Below are 13,003 nucleotides of genomic sequence, written 5' to 3' on the forward strand. Positions count from 1 at the left end.
GGGAGAAATACAATAGTGGGTCCGAAGCACCGGCGATAAGTCGGGCAATTACGTTTGTGCGATCACACCTGATGGCCTCCCCTCATCTTGATAGTCTCGTTTTCTGGTTCGCGGTGTTATATGATCCAGTTTGAATAGAAGATAATACGCAGTGATAGCTACTATCAAGGCATGGACTTCAAGATACTATCCGCAACTGTAAATTTAACCATTGGCTAGGAACCTAACAGATATTGCGACAAAATAATCTCATGGCTATGTTCCAGTTTAAATAGAAGATAGTTAGCACTGCCCGAAAACAATTATCACTTCATGGACTTGAAGATACTATCCGCAATTATACATTTAGCCATTGGCTAAGAGCCCAACAGATATTGTGGCAAAATACTCTTGTGCTTGGGAATGTGGGTAAGAGAAAGTTACCGAATTAAATATTTATCCTGAGCTAAAAGTAGCATGTAGAGACATGCAAACGCACGAATCACTGGGGAAATCCTGACACTTTACCGAGATTTAAAGTCCTTCGGTGAAATCGCAAATCGAGGGAAATCTGCCAGTAAATGTTTTAGCACACTTTGCTCAAGCCATAAATCGCTTTGGCAGATATGGTACGCTACAGTTTGTTGTATCCTTTGTGGGGGCTTTGTTTCAGGGACTAGATTTGTCAGGCTTCCGTGACAGAGGTATTTAGATTCGTTATGCTAACAAGGGAATGTTTGACAGGTTTCGGTGTTCAGTGTTCAGTGCTCGCTGGTCGGTGTTCGGCGCCCGGTGCTCGAATCCAGGGACGTCAAATGACATGTTTAATACGGGACCGAGTGGGAACAGTTGGCGATGTCAGCATATTTTAGCCCCCTACACTCCCTTTTACTCCCCGGTTATTGGCGACATTTTGATATTGTCCTTGTTGCTGGAGCTGCGACGTTTTAACAACAACTTTGATGACGGTCGTTGTGCGAATCGTCGATTTGAAATGCCTTCTTGTCACAAAACTTGTGAGTGGTATGGTTTGGTATATGGTTTGGTACACCCTACGTGGGTGAGTGGGTCCTTATCTGGTGCGAATGCGAGTGTGTGTGAGTAAGCGGTGGTGCAGATGTGTATCATTTTGTGTTGACAGTTGAACGGCCACGCCCCCACCGCCCTGCATTTTCACGCCTGTTGTGTGCTGTCAGAGCGTAAACTGTTTATTATTTAACAATATCCCTTTTTTATGTCTCGCGCTGTAAGGATGTGTGCGGGTGTGTGAGTTTTGAGCATTCTTATTTATTTATAACTGTATTTCACACTTTTGCAAGGATACGCACACAAAGCCGAGCATAAATCTCCGTGTTAAGACTTAAATAGTCGGGCGTTTAGCGAAAGTCGCTGCACGGGGGGAAAAAAATCAGGAATACAATTAAGATGAAAACATATAGGCTGTTTTCACAGTTCATTAATTTTATTAAATTTAAAGAATAAATCATTTGGAAAACCTTTTACCCATTAAAATAAGAGGACAGTTTACAATATAAAATTTTGTTAAATGTTTACTTAATAAGTTTTAATAAAACCCTGATTAAAACTATTAATCAAAAATCACTAAAAATCAAGTAACAACGATTTACCTTAAAATCGGACCACTTCTTAAGATATTCCTCACGATAAAACGTTAATATTGACTATGATATCTTGATATTGGCTTGCTATTTTTCTCCCTGTAAGTCTGCTTGAAAGTGTTTGGGCGTGAGTGGGCGTGGCATGCCACTTGACTGCGGAGTGGACGCAGCGCAACAAGGCGCAAATTCCCCTATCGCCGGAAACAGGCTTTTAGGCAGTCCGCCTGAGAGTAGACTACACATTCCCGGCCGTAGCTCAACTTCTGCGCGTGTGTGGGTGCGTATGAGCCAGTGTGCGGCAGATAGGCGCAGATGCCTGTTGGTCTGTCAATTATGCGTGGCCCTATCTGCCTTGGAGGCCCACCACCCACACCCACACCCACACCCACATCCCTGGTCATTGGCAATCAGGCCGGGCAATCAAGGCCAGTACCCAGGCAGTATCGCATATCGCATATCCATCGCATCGCATCGCGAGCAGCCATCAACTATGGCTGGCATTGACATTGATTTGATTTCAAACCGCTTGAACGTTAAATGTCAGCATTCCGCAGAGGATGCCATTTGCCAGGGTAGTGCACTTTATAGCGGCACTCTCGTTTAGATGCAATAAAAACACGCGCACAAAAGGTCATTAGGGGATTTTCTTCTATCTGGGAAAACAATCCAAGAACCTTGGCACATACATATCTGCCTTAGTCACGTCCCGCTTTGACTAATAGTATTTTCTTGTAGAGCTTCCTCTGTCCCGAAACAAACATGCAGTCATCTAGCCGAAGTTAATGCCAGTTGTCAAGCAAATATAAGCACAGTCGCAGTCGCAGTCACTTCTCTTTCGCAACAGCGAGTCTCAGACAAAGCGCTATCATAAATAATAATTAACAGTGCTCTCTAAACAAGCCCCCAGGCCATTAACTTGGAAGATATACGGGTTTATATACTACCCAAAGCACTTGTCATAGTTTTCTTTACTGCTTTACAGCTCTTAAAATTTAAAATAATAATAATATTCCCAGCGATAAGCTCGCGTTTGTTGAATAATCGCCCAGCTCGCTAGCAGTGTCAAATAGTCGAGTTTTCGGGCAGGATATTATCACTTGCGGGCCATGATTTGGGGACCGAAGCGAAAGCAGATGGAGTTGGGAAATGGAAAATAGAAAATGGGAAAGCAGCTGCGTGTCGCATAAATATATGTGCGTGTGTAGTGTCACCAGGCATCTATTGATGTTCCAGACCCAAACTCCAGGCGGGGGTTGCTCAGAGCGGAGGAGTCGAGGCCCTGACATGCCAAAGTTGGTTTAGATAGCGTTGTTAAAGTTGTTCGCCATTGCCATATCAAGTGGGCGGGTGGCACAAACTATTTGCTGCGGTCGGGCTTTCCTTGTCTTTCCTTCCGCAGGGGTTTCCCCACACATTCTCTCTTTTGGAAAAACTTTAACTGAAACAAGCATGCCAGTTGTGTTTGCCAAAGAGTTGCCACTGGACTCGACAATTTGCCGTGTGTCATCAGCAGCAGGTTTCCCCAGTGCTCCCGGTTGATGATGGTTGATGGCTGATGGATGGTTGGCCAGATGTTTGCCCGGGGGCAGGAAAAAACTAGCCATCGGTCAGTGCATCAATCAATCTTTTAATGAATGAGAGTGCTGACGCAGCGCTTGATTAAGTCGTGACCAATCAGCAAAGCAAACATTTTGCCAAGTGATTTTAGTGTTTTTTTCGATTTTTCACTGATTTGTGGTGTGTTTGCTCCCCATAGCCAATAAAGACTGTACAGCTTTGGCCATTGTCATGTAATTTGGTTGCCTGCCTTGGCATGAAAACGGCAACAAAGTTGCAGGCTGCCTCCAAATCGTTGGAAAAAATCACATTATCCCATCGCCATCATCATCATCGTCGTCGTCGCCGTTATCATCGTAATAATCTTGTGGCAGACTTCCCGGCCGGAGCAACAGTTTCGGCCCACAAGCAAATTGTTATGCTCCGCCTTGGAAATCCATTAGAGCCGGCAAACAGAGCCAAAATGGCGCCCCCTAGCTTACCATACTTACTATACTCAGAAAAAAACCATTTGGAAAACAAACTGTTTATAAATGGGTATTATTGCTTGCCCATAAATTGCTCTGATATAGTTAATCTTTTCTGAGATATGACATTTATTTATTTAGCCGATTGTCAGTCATCATAAAATGTTAAAAGATAATCGTCATATTTTCTTATCTTTAACCAATATTCTACGGAATTCCTTGTATTGAAATGGTGTATGCATAAATATCTTGTATCTAATGATTTACCAAATTGTCAGATTTTATTTATGAAATAAAGTTGAACCTAATGTTTGCTGTGAAAATATATTAAAATATCTAACAAAAAATAATGTAATTTGTTTTTCTTAACTTCTTATTAATATTATTTAAAACTTAGGAGTTACTATCATTTTCTTTTAGTGTATGCATGTAGTTTGGCCCGTAACGAATAGGGTCAGGGAGCGGAGCTATCGAAGGAGGAGAGATGGTACGTTAAGGACCTCAATGAATGGGAAAAATTGAAATGGAAATTAAGTTCGAACGGGCCAGATGAAGATTCAGCCGGCATGCGTGTGCTATCCGGCTTGTATCTTGTATCTCTGAGATACTCCCCCACACTTTTGAATTATTCACCTTAACGCACCTGATTATGCCCTTTGGTGCCCTGGTCCTCGATGAATATTTCAGACACACGTCACATCGACTTAATTGAAACCAGAATGTGAGCTCAAGCTAATGTGACAAGGATTAAGTACGTCGCAGTGCAAAGAGTTAATTGAAAGCGTTTCAATTTCATTTCTTGGCAATTTATTTCGACAACCGAATAGCCACATGTGCAGGGTTGGGTGTTTTGTGGGTGTATCTGTGTCTGCTAAGCGGAAAATTATCATTTCCTTGGCCTTTGTGTGGCACAGTCAATGGAACTCGACCGCTCGGAGGGGCGAAGGGGAAAATGGTAGAAATGGGGAAAATAAAATGAAAGGTTTTCACTTTGGTTTCCGTGCTGACACAATGCCGACATTTCGGTGTGTGCGTGTGTGTGTGCTTAGGTGCGTGACAACGGTAATTTAGATATCCCAATATCTTGTTCTTTTCGCGCGTCTTTTGTTTCGCCACAAAAGCTGGCTTAAGACTCGCCTGTCAGCGCCACTGCCTCCATTTTGTGAATCTGTCCTTTTCCGCTTCCTTTTTTCAGATGTTTTTCGCGTTATTTATTGCCACTGCCTTTTCCTCTTTCCCTTTGATTTTTGTCATCTTTATGGAACTTTTATCTCTTTTAATTTATATATTCCACGCCCCTGCCCATCAACGCCATCACAATTTAATTGCCATTGCCGGGAAAAAGCTGGAAAAGCGTAATCGAGTCTTTCGCGTTGTTTTCCCTTTTTTCCCAGGAAGCTGCCTGCATTTTATGCTCGACTTGGCTGGCTTAGAAATAAGCCTTACTTCAGCATTTCTCTACATTCTTTATGGCTCGCTGGCCCTAATCAAATTGCCTGCAGATCTGGCCAGCTCGGCGGTTTACGGGGTGTATGCGCAATTTGCTGCCACATACACGGTAAATCTAGCAGGGAAATGTGAAAAGCGAAGCATGCCTTTCGGTTTTTTATATTTTTTACCCCATAGCTGGCGATTTTTTACTGTCAGACGTATGATTAACTCTGCAGCAGCGGAATCCTGCATCAACTTTACACTCAAAAGGTTGCTTTTTCGGGGGTTTTTCATTTTTTGTGAGTCCGGAAAAACTGCAACTGCCGAGTCTGCTGATGCGGAGCCATTGTGCGAAATGTTGGCTTCCAGTTGCCATGGCCACTGCAACTGTAACTTTATTTCCACATTGTTGTTCAATTGGGTTGGGGGGCTGGAAGTTGCTGCCGGTTTCATGAATCAAACATGACCGAATCCGAATCTTGTTATTTGCAGTTTTCTTCCTCTGGTTTCTTTTGTGCGCACATGTGCGCGGTTTATTTTTTTGTTAGTTAGAAAAGTTGGTTCTTCACACACAAAAATACAAAAAAAAAGAAAAGTTAGTATTTGCCACTGTTTGTGGCGGCTGCTACGTATGCATGGCATAAGCCTTTGAGTGCCTGCCACTTTGCTCTAAGCCTTTAAAGCGCTGAATTTTCATCTGCGAGTTGCTCTGCGGTTTTGCCGTGTGGTCTGTTGCTTTTAATTTGCCAGAGCCATAAATGAAATTAATTTCCCCAAAAGCCTGTCGCTTCTGGATTTTCTGTAGTCCCCTCAACGAGCTAAATAGCCCGAGGTATGGCTCTTATCGCAGACCGAAAATCTTTCGAGTGCCCCGAGTCATGCTGATGCTTGCCACTTGATTGATTAGCTAGTTAATTGGCGTCACTTGGACTGATAAGATCCCCCATTTAAATCTATTGAAATTTCTGGCAATCCTGCAAGTTGTGTCCGATTGACAAATACTTTGGGAACGACCTTCCATTCAGGGGCCAGTGAATAAAGGAGTCCCATAAACGAGTGAATGGCTATTTATTTGTACAAAGGGAAACAGAGTGAACTCTAAACTGAAATGGTAAGCAAATGTCAGGCGAGTGAAGCGAACAGTTTGACTGATATTGACAAAGGCAAATGCCACCGACCACCAACCACCGCCCACCGCCCCCTGATGGGAAAAAAACGTGCCGGAAAAACTCAAGTGGCAGGCTGACTTGGGCAGGAGTCGCGAGTGCTCCGCTTTCCAATTGTTTACCCGCCTCAGTGTTGATTGTTTTCCTTGGCTTTCTCTTCGATACCCTAGTAGGGGGTATTATGATTATAGAATCATTTTCAGTTCCATATCCTAGCAAACATATTTTTAAATTACACAGAGAAAACTATCTAAGAACATTGTTCTTGAATTGGGAACATTGTTCTAGAATTGAGAACATTGTTCTTGAATTGAGAACATTGTTTTTGAATTGTGAACATTCGTTCTTATAAACCGTGTAAGTAGATTTTGGTATTAATATAGGAACGAAATGGTGAGAAGAGAAAAGTTAAATTGAGTTTATTTAACAACTTTTCGATAAGTATACTCTAAGGACTGAACTAATAGTTTATTTGTACATACAATGTACTTAAATACCGCCATTTCAACTTGATTCGAGCAAAATAAAAACATTTTCAAATTTAAAATGTCGTTCTCTTTTTAAGAACATTTTCAACTCAGATGAGAACGTCAGAACTTTCTCTGTGTACCTGTAAGTTATGATAAATTAATAAACTCTGCACTTTTTGATAATTAAGGATTTATCTTAAAGATCTGAATTTTATTTCCCTAACTTAAGCCCCCAGCTATTTAAGGTAAAGGGTTATTGAAGCTATATATTTCTTTCATCATTTATAAATGTTTAGAAAAGGGTCGTATTTGAGGGGTTTCATTTAAGAAGGATTTGCATCCTTCAAGGGTATGTGAAGTTCGTATCCCTACACCCAAAGTCAGCTAGGCTCCTCATTTGCTTTTCTCTTCCTCTGCGGTGCTGCTTGTCTTTTGAGTCGCACAAAAGACTCAATTAGGCGTTAGACAAAAGACGGCGGACAAAGCCATATGCTGCATGGCCCAGAAGTAGTCGCTAATTCGCGGACAAAGGGCGGCTTGGGAAGGGGGCGTGGAGCTTAATCGATAGCGAGGCGAAATGAAAACGGAAAAACAAACTGACATTTGTCACGGACTGACTGCCCCCGTACGTTTGTCAAGGTAAGACCGTCCGCACACGGGGCGTATGCGTAATTTCTAAGCCGCACGGGGCGTATGAGTGACTGAGCCGGGCTTGGCCAAGAAAAAAGGCTGAGGCTAAAACGAGATACATTACCGGCAATTGGAGATGGAGGCGCCAGTCTGGCGAGCTGCAGGATACGCTGCCGATGCTGCTGACACAATTTTCGCCGCTGCAGAGCTGCAGCTGCAGGATGCCCGCACACAGATGCACCAGATACAGATGCACGGATACAGTTACAGATACAGACACACAGATACACGAAGCTGCCGCCGAATTTGCGAGTTTCGAGCTTGCCACGACGAACTCCCGGAGGCTGTTGAACCGCACCACTCACTCTGAACTCTTTTGTGGGCCTATGCCGTTTTTGTGCACATTTTCGCGCTGCAGCTACCGTTGCCGTTGCCAAAAGTAAAAAGAGGCAGCCGGCGGTCGGTGGTCGGTGGTCAATGGTCAGAAAACAGGTTCAAATGTCGGCGACCGCAGGCGCAGGTCCTACGCGAGTGTGTTTGTGTGTGTTGGCGAGTGTGTCTGTATGTGCCGCACAACTTTCCCAAAAGTATGCAAAGATATTTAGCCTAGTTTCGGCTCTCCAACATCATCGCTGCTTTTTCTTTTCCGCTGCAGTTTCTTGGCATTTTTTCATACAATTCAATTTTCATTCTCCTTGCTCTCGAATTTATTTCAAAAACTTATTTATGGAAGATCATTTCACTGGCATTTAACACTGTTTTTGTTTTTATTGTTGTTTCTAATAGAACTCACACACACGTCAGCAGGCACACACAGGCACCGCCGAATGCAGCCGTGTGTATCTGTATCTGTGTGTTGGGCTGTGTAGTAAAAATAGTAAAACGCTCGGCACTTAAAATAGGAGAAGCGCAGCGACTAAGACCGCTTGCCGCTATTCTCTCCAATTGTTGTTGTTATTGTTTTGGTTGCTGTTCTCGTTGTTGCTGCTGTTGTTGTGGTTGCCGCTGCTGCGTGTGGAAATCACGGAAAACCGTTACACTCAAACGCCCGCCGGAAAATGAAAGACTAACCTGCGAGCCACTAACCGACTGCCACATTGGCCGACTGCCTCTGAAAAGCCGAGCGAGCGCACGAAGGGCACCCGAAGTGCCCCGAACGGGGGCGGTGGAGTGGGTGGCACGGCCGAGAGATAAGGAAGAAAGTGCACAGGAAAAAGTTAGTTTCATTTAGTTATTTATTTATGTATCACTTATATATTATTTTCAGATGCACCGTGGAAGGGGCGGATATTACCCGGTACGCCGGTACCGTTACCAACCACCCTACGCCCGGAGGGGTCGGAGGGGCGGCAGGAGGCGACACCTTAAAGGATTTTATGCGTCTAGCAATTGACGATCCGATGAAAGTGTCGCAGGCGATCAAGCTCCAGATCGAGCAAATTCAGACCCAACTTAACATACAACATCAATAAATAAAAGCAAAGCCAAATCAAATCAAAACAATCGGATTGTATATCCAATATCCATATATCTAAGGATAAAAAAAAAGTAAATAAACGTTTTCTGATATTTTTTGTTTGCTTTTAGCGTAAATGATGGGGCTTATTGAGCTATAATTTTCATAATTGGAAACATACGCAAAATGGAAGTCACTTTGGCTTAATAATATGCGAATTGGCACGGAATATTCTAAAGCCAATAACTTTACTTTTAAAATGGATTCAAATGATTCGAGTCTTTCCCAAGGAAATAATTTGTTTTTTTATTGAATTAAGTAAACGTACGATTTTTCCATGCTAACAGTTAATTGAACATTTTTTCGCCCTCCTTGGATTTTGATCTTCTTATCTTTTAATAAATAAATAAAGGGATTTGGTTAGAAAAAGTTCAAACAAATCATATGTTTTCCTTGGCGAAATAACTAAACATAATAATTTAAAAGTAGCTAATAATGAAAAAAGTACATTTTTTGAACAAAACAAATGAATTATGAAAAATACACATATATTAATGAAAATATGACATTATTTATGATAATACGCAAAAAATGAGATGATTATAAAGATTTTTTTGATTCGGTCCATTTGGCGGACTTATTTAATATTTTCGTATTTCAGTGGAAGGAAGGGGAAGGGGAGGTGGGGTGATTCGTTTACAACTTAGAACAACAAAACACAACGTAAGTGTCGGCAAAACGTAAGCCACCGTAAGTGTCAGAAAAAAAGGGAGATAGCCTCAGCGTAGTGTCAGTAAAAAAGGGAGATGCAAGATCTGCTCTCTGCTCCGAGAGAAAGCGGAACGAGGGAACGGAATGGCAATGGAACACTGGCCAGGCGATAACAACTGCGCCGCTCTCTCTGTCTATCTCTCTCTTTCGCTGTCCTCTCTTCTCTGTTCGGTTTCCTGTCCCCAGCTCTCTCTCGTTGCAGTGGCGCATTTCGCAGGGGGTTAGGGGTTAGGGGTTGGGGGTTGGGGTCCAACTGCACCCCCACCCCTTCTACCACCCGCTGTCTTAGACAAGCAAGCGCGTAAGTTTTTGACGCCCGTGTTAAGTCGGTTGGAAAAAGTTGCTGCTGAGTCTTAATATACCCTTTATTATAGGTAGGGTCTATCAAAAGTAGACACCGATACAAATCAAAGGTATATAAAGGTAATGCTCGCAGGTAAAACATTTTCATATTATTCAGCTATCTTTACAAGTACGCAAAATCATAAAATATATCGTCTTATTGTTAAATGTTATCATATCAATAAATGGTTTTGATATAGCTGGTATAGTAGATTTGCTTCATCATCTGGTACAATATACGAGGGAGTCATAGAAATGTTTTCGTGGGAAATACAATGCAATACAATTTCGACCGAAGAGATTTCAGTGACACCCCCGATAATAATATATGTACAATGTACATATATACATTTAAAAATATAATCTTGATCTTTTTATAAATTGTAAAAGTTGTTCTGTAAATTAGGTTTGTTTTTAAAGGAACGCAATTTTTGTTTTTGGAATTGTACCACATTTTGGATCATCATTCTGAATTTAAATGTATTATATTCCACTGCGACTTATTTTACATCAGGTCCTCAAAATTAATCGAAAAATTAACCATTATATAATTAACCGTTAACCACTTAAGTCCCTTTCGACCAAATTCGGTAGATATTCTTAGTTACACCAATATAAGCCCCAACAATCTTTAGTTAGGGAAGATTTCTGTCCTCCAAATAATTAGGCGTTTCGCCATAAATCTAGTTCATATTTATAACTAAACTTTTGTTAATTCAGTATTGCCCTAATAGTTGCAGTCAGCTTAAAAAAACGTAATTGCTAGGCGTATAACCGGAAAAATTACGTTCCGCTGAATAATTTACATTTTGTTATTTGCTTGTTTGACTATTTAATAACATGTCTAAATATTTATCAAGCAAGTTACTAAATTATTCGTTCTCAGTCTCCATTTTAAACATCATGTCTAAAGCATTCCGTAATAAAATCCTACTGACTGGTTTGAAGTTAATATTTGAAATATTATTTTATAAAATTAACCATTTTGAAACTTTTTATTTCCTTAAACGAATGTGATTAAGAAATAAATTGATTGACATGTTCTTAAAAATATTTAAAGTCAAAGAAAAGTTCTTAAAAAATGAGATCGCTTGAGAGACCAATGAGACCATTTGGTGGAAACAAAATTAAAGGAAGCGTAAGACCGAATACTCAACAGAACCGTTATCAAAGTTTCAAAAAATGTTGTGATTCTTTTTATTTACTCAATAAACCATACAAAATATAAAAATAATAATGATATATGTTATATAAAAATATTGGTAAGTGCTGTACGAGTAAAAAAAAAAGTCTATATTCTAAATTAATATAAAATATCTTACATTAGAAATGTACAATGAATGTACAATGTACATAGGTAAAACTAAAAGTACAGCCATGCTGTTAAATTGAATATGCCAGTCTTTAGTTTCGTAGGGCATTGCAGAGCCTTCGAAGGTGGAATCCCTCACAAATTCTCCTTGTGCGATGGCGTCTGCGTATCTTTTGGGGACCCCGACGGTTCGACGGCTCGGCGGCTGACGGGCCGCGAACTGCGAGCTGTGCGCGGCGTCGTAAAAATAAATAAGCAAAACGGAAATTAATAAGACCCAAATGCTGCCGCTGTCGCAGCGACCTCCCAGTCCGCCCCTGAGCGACCTGCCGCGACAATGGCCATAGCCCCATAGCCCCATGGCCATATAGCCATATAGACGAAGCAATGGCAACATCACCACCAGAAGCAGTGAAAAAGAAGCGAACGCTGCGTGCCATGGCTGTAAGTACGGTCGTAAATACAAACAAGTATTGCCATTGTCGCACACACTCACATTGGGGGTTGGTAAATGTGTGTTCACAACCTTTTCCTGCCTTTGTGTTTGGCTTCCAACTTTTTTGTCCGCATTTCTATTTGTATTCGCTACGGACATGAACACGGGGCGTATGCGCAATATATTTATGTTTATAGCCTCCAGCTTGTGTGTAGGCATAAAATGTCGCGATTTTTTTAGTGACTATGATTATTTGGCACGACAATTCAATTCCGGAAATGAATAGGCAGCCATAAAATCATGGCACGCTATACCAATAATAATTTAGATTACTTTATTTAGAAAATTTAATATCCCTGAATTTTACCATCTCATTTTAAGGCCACCATTAAACTCGTTACCTTATAAATAATACTCATCAACTTGTTTTTTAAGTTTTATTTATGTAGTTTTTTATTTTAATCATTGTTTAAATCTACAAATACATTTACAGCGGAGGGCGAAAGAACAAAAAATTAAAAATGTTTACTCATTGTTTTGTTATTACATGCAAATTTTTACTTCTGCGTGTTGTTGACAAATTTGTTGTGGTTTTTGTTTCAAGTTCTTGCATTTACCATCAAACGTTTATATAATTCTGCATTTGTTTATAAATATTTGTAGTCCATATTATGAGTTAATTATCTTTTTTGTTTTGTCCTCGTTTGGTTTTTGTTTTGCTTCGTTTTTAGTTTAGTATCATATCATATCTCTTTCACATCAGCATCCATCGATCAATATTATTAATTACTCAATATAATTTGTTAACAACTAATAATAATAATTTTGTTTAGTTTTTCATTTTCTTTCATAACTAACATGCCATAATTATCGTTATCTCCAATGCTAATGATCATCTTCACTAAGTTAGAAAACAGACAGTTGGAAAACGAAACAGCGCGAATTAAACTCGAGTGTCTGGGTGTATCTCTCTGCGTGGGTGTGACTGTGGGTCTAGCCGAGCTCACTGAATATCCGAATATCTGATTACTCTTATTTTCCACAATTTGAAATTCACAATTGGCCAGCCCTAGCCGCCTTGTCAGACCCACTCATTTGATAACGACAATGCCAAGCTTTTTAATTCGTTGAATTTCAATGAGGTGGCCAACATTCTGACCGCTCAACCGATCGTGTGTTTGTTTCTGGGGCGTGTGTGTGTGGGCGGGGAAAGCGATAAAAAACAATCAAAGGGAAAGTAAACACAATACTGCCTTGGGCTTGCCCCATTTTGGGGCGCTGTGCCGTGTAAAACTTACAAACATTTATTTGTGGGCGCTTTTTGTTCTGTTATTATTCTGTTTTGGGTTTGCTTCTGTTTTTTTTTC

The 13,003-nt window shown here is 40.8% G+C and overlaps 1 protein-coding gene across 1 annotated transcript in view; it reads right to left on the bottom strand.

Moving 5' to 3' along the window:
* Positions 1 to 8,344, bottom strand: part of LOC119560886 (sodium/calcium exchanger 3) — a 40,877-nt gene extending 32,533 nt beyond the window's left edge. The window contains exon 1 of the mRNA XM_037874573.1: positions 7,444 to 8,344. The gene's annotated coding sequence lies outside the window, so the exon portion shown is untranslated. The remainder of the gene's footprint in view (positions 1 to 7,443) is intronic.
* Positions 8,345 to 13,003: the final 4,659 nt, after the last annotated feature.

Source organism: Drosophila subpulchrella, unplaced genomic scaffold, assembly GCF_014743375.2.
Source record: "Drosophila subpulchrella strain 33 F10 #4 breed RU33 unplaced genomic scaffold, RU_Dsub_v1.1 Primary Assembly Seq354, whole genome shotgun sequence".
In the NCBI taxonomy this organism is placed as follows: Eukaryota; Metazoa; Arthropoda; class Insecta; order Diptera; family Drosophilidae; genus Drosophila; species Drosophila subpulchrella.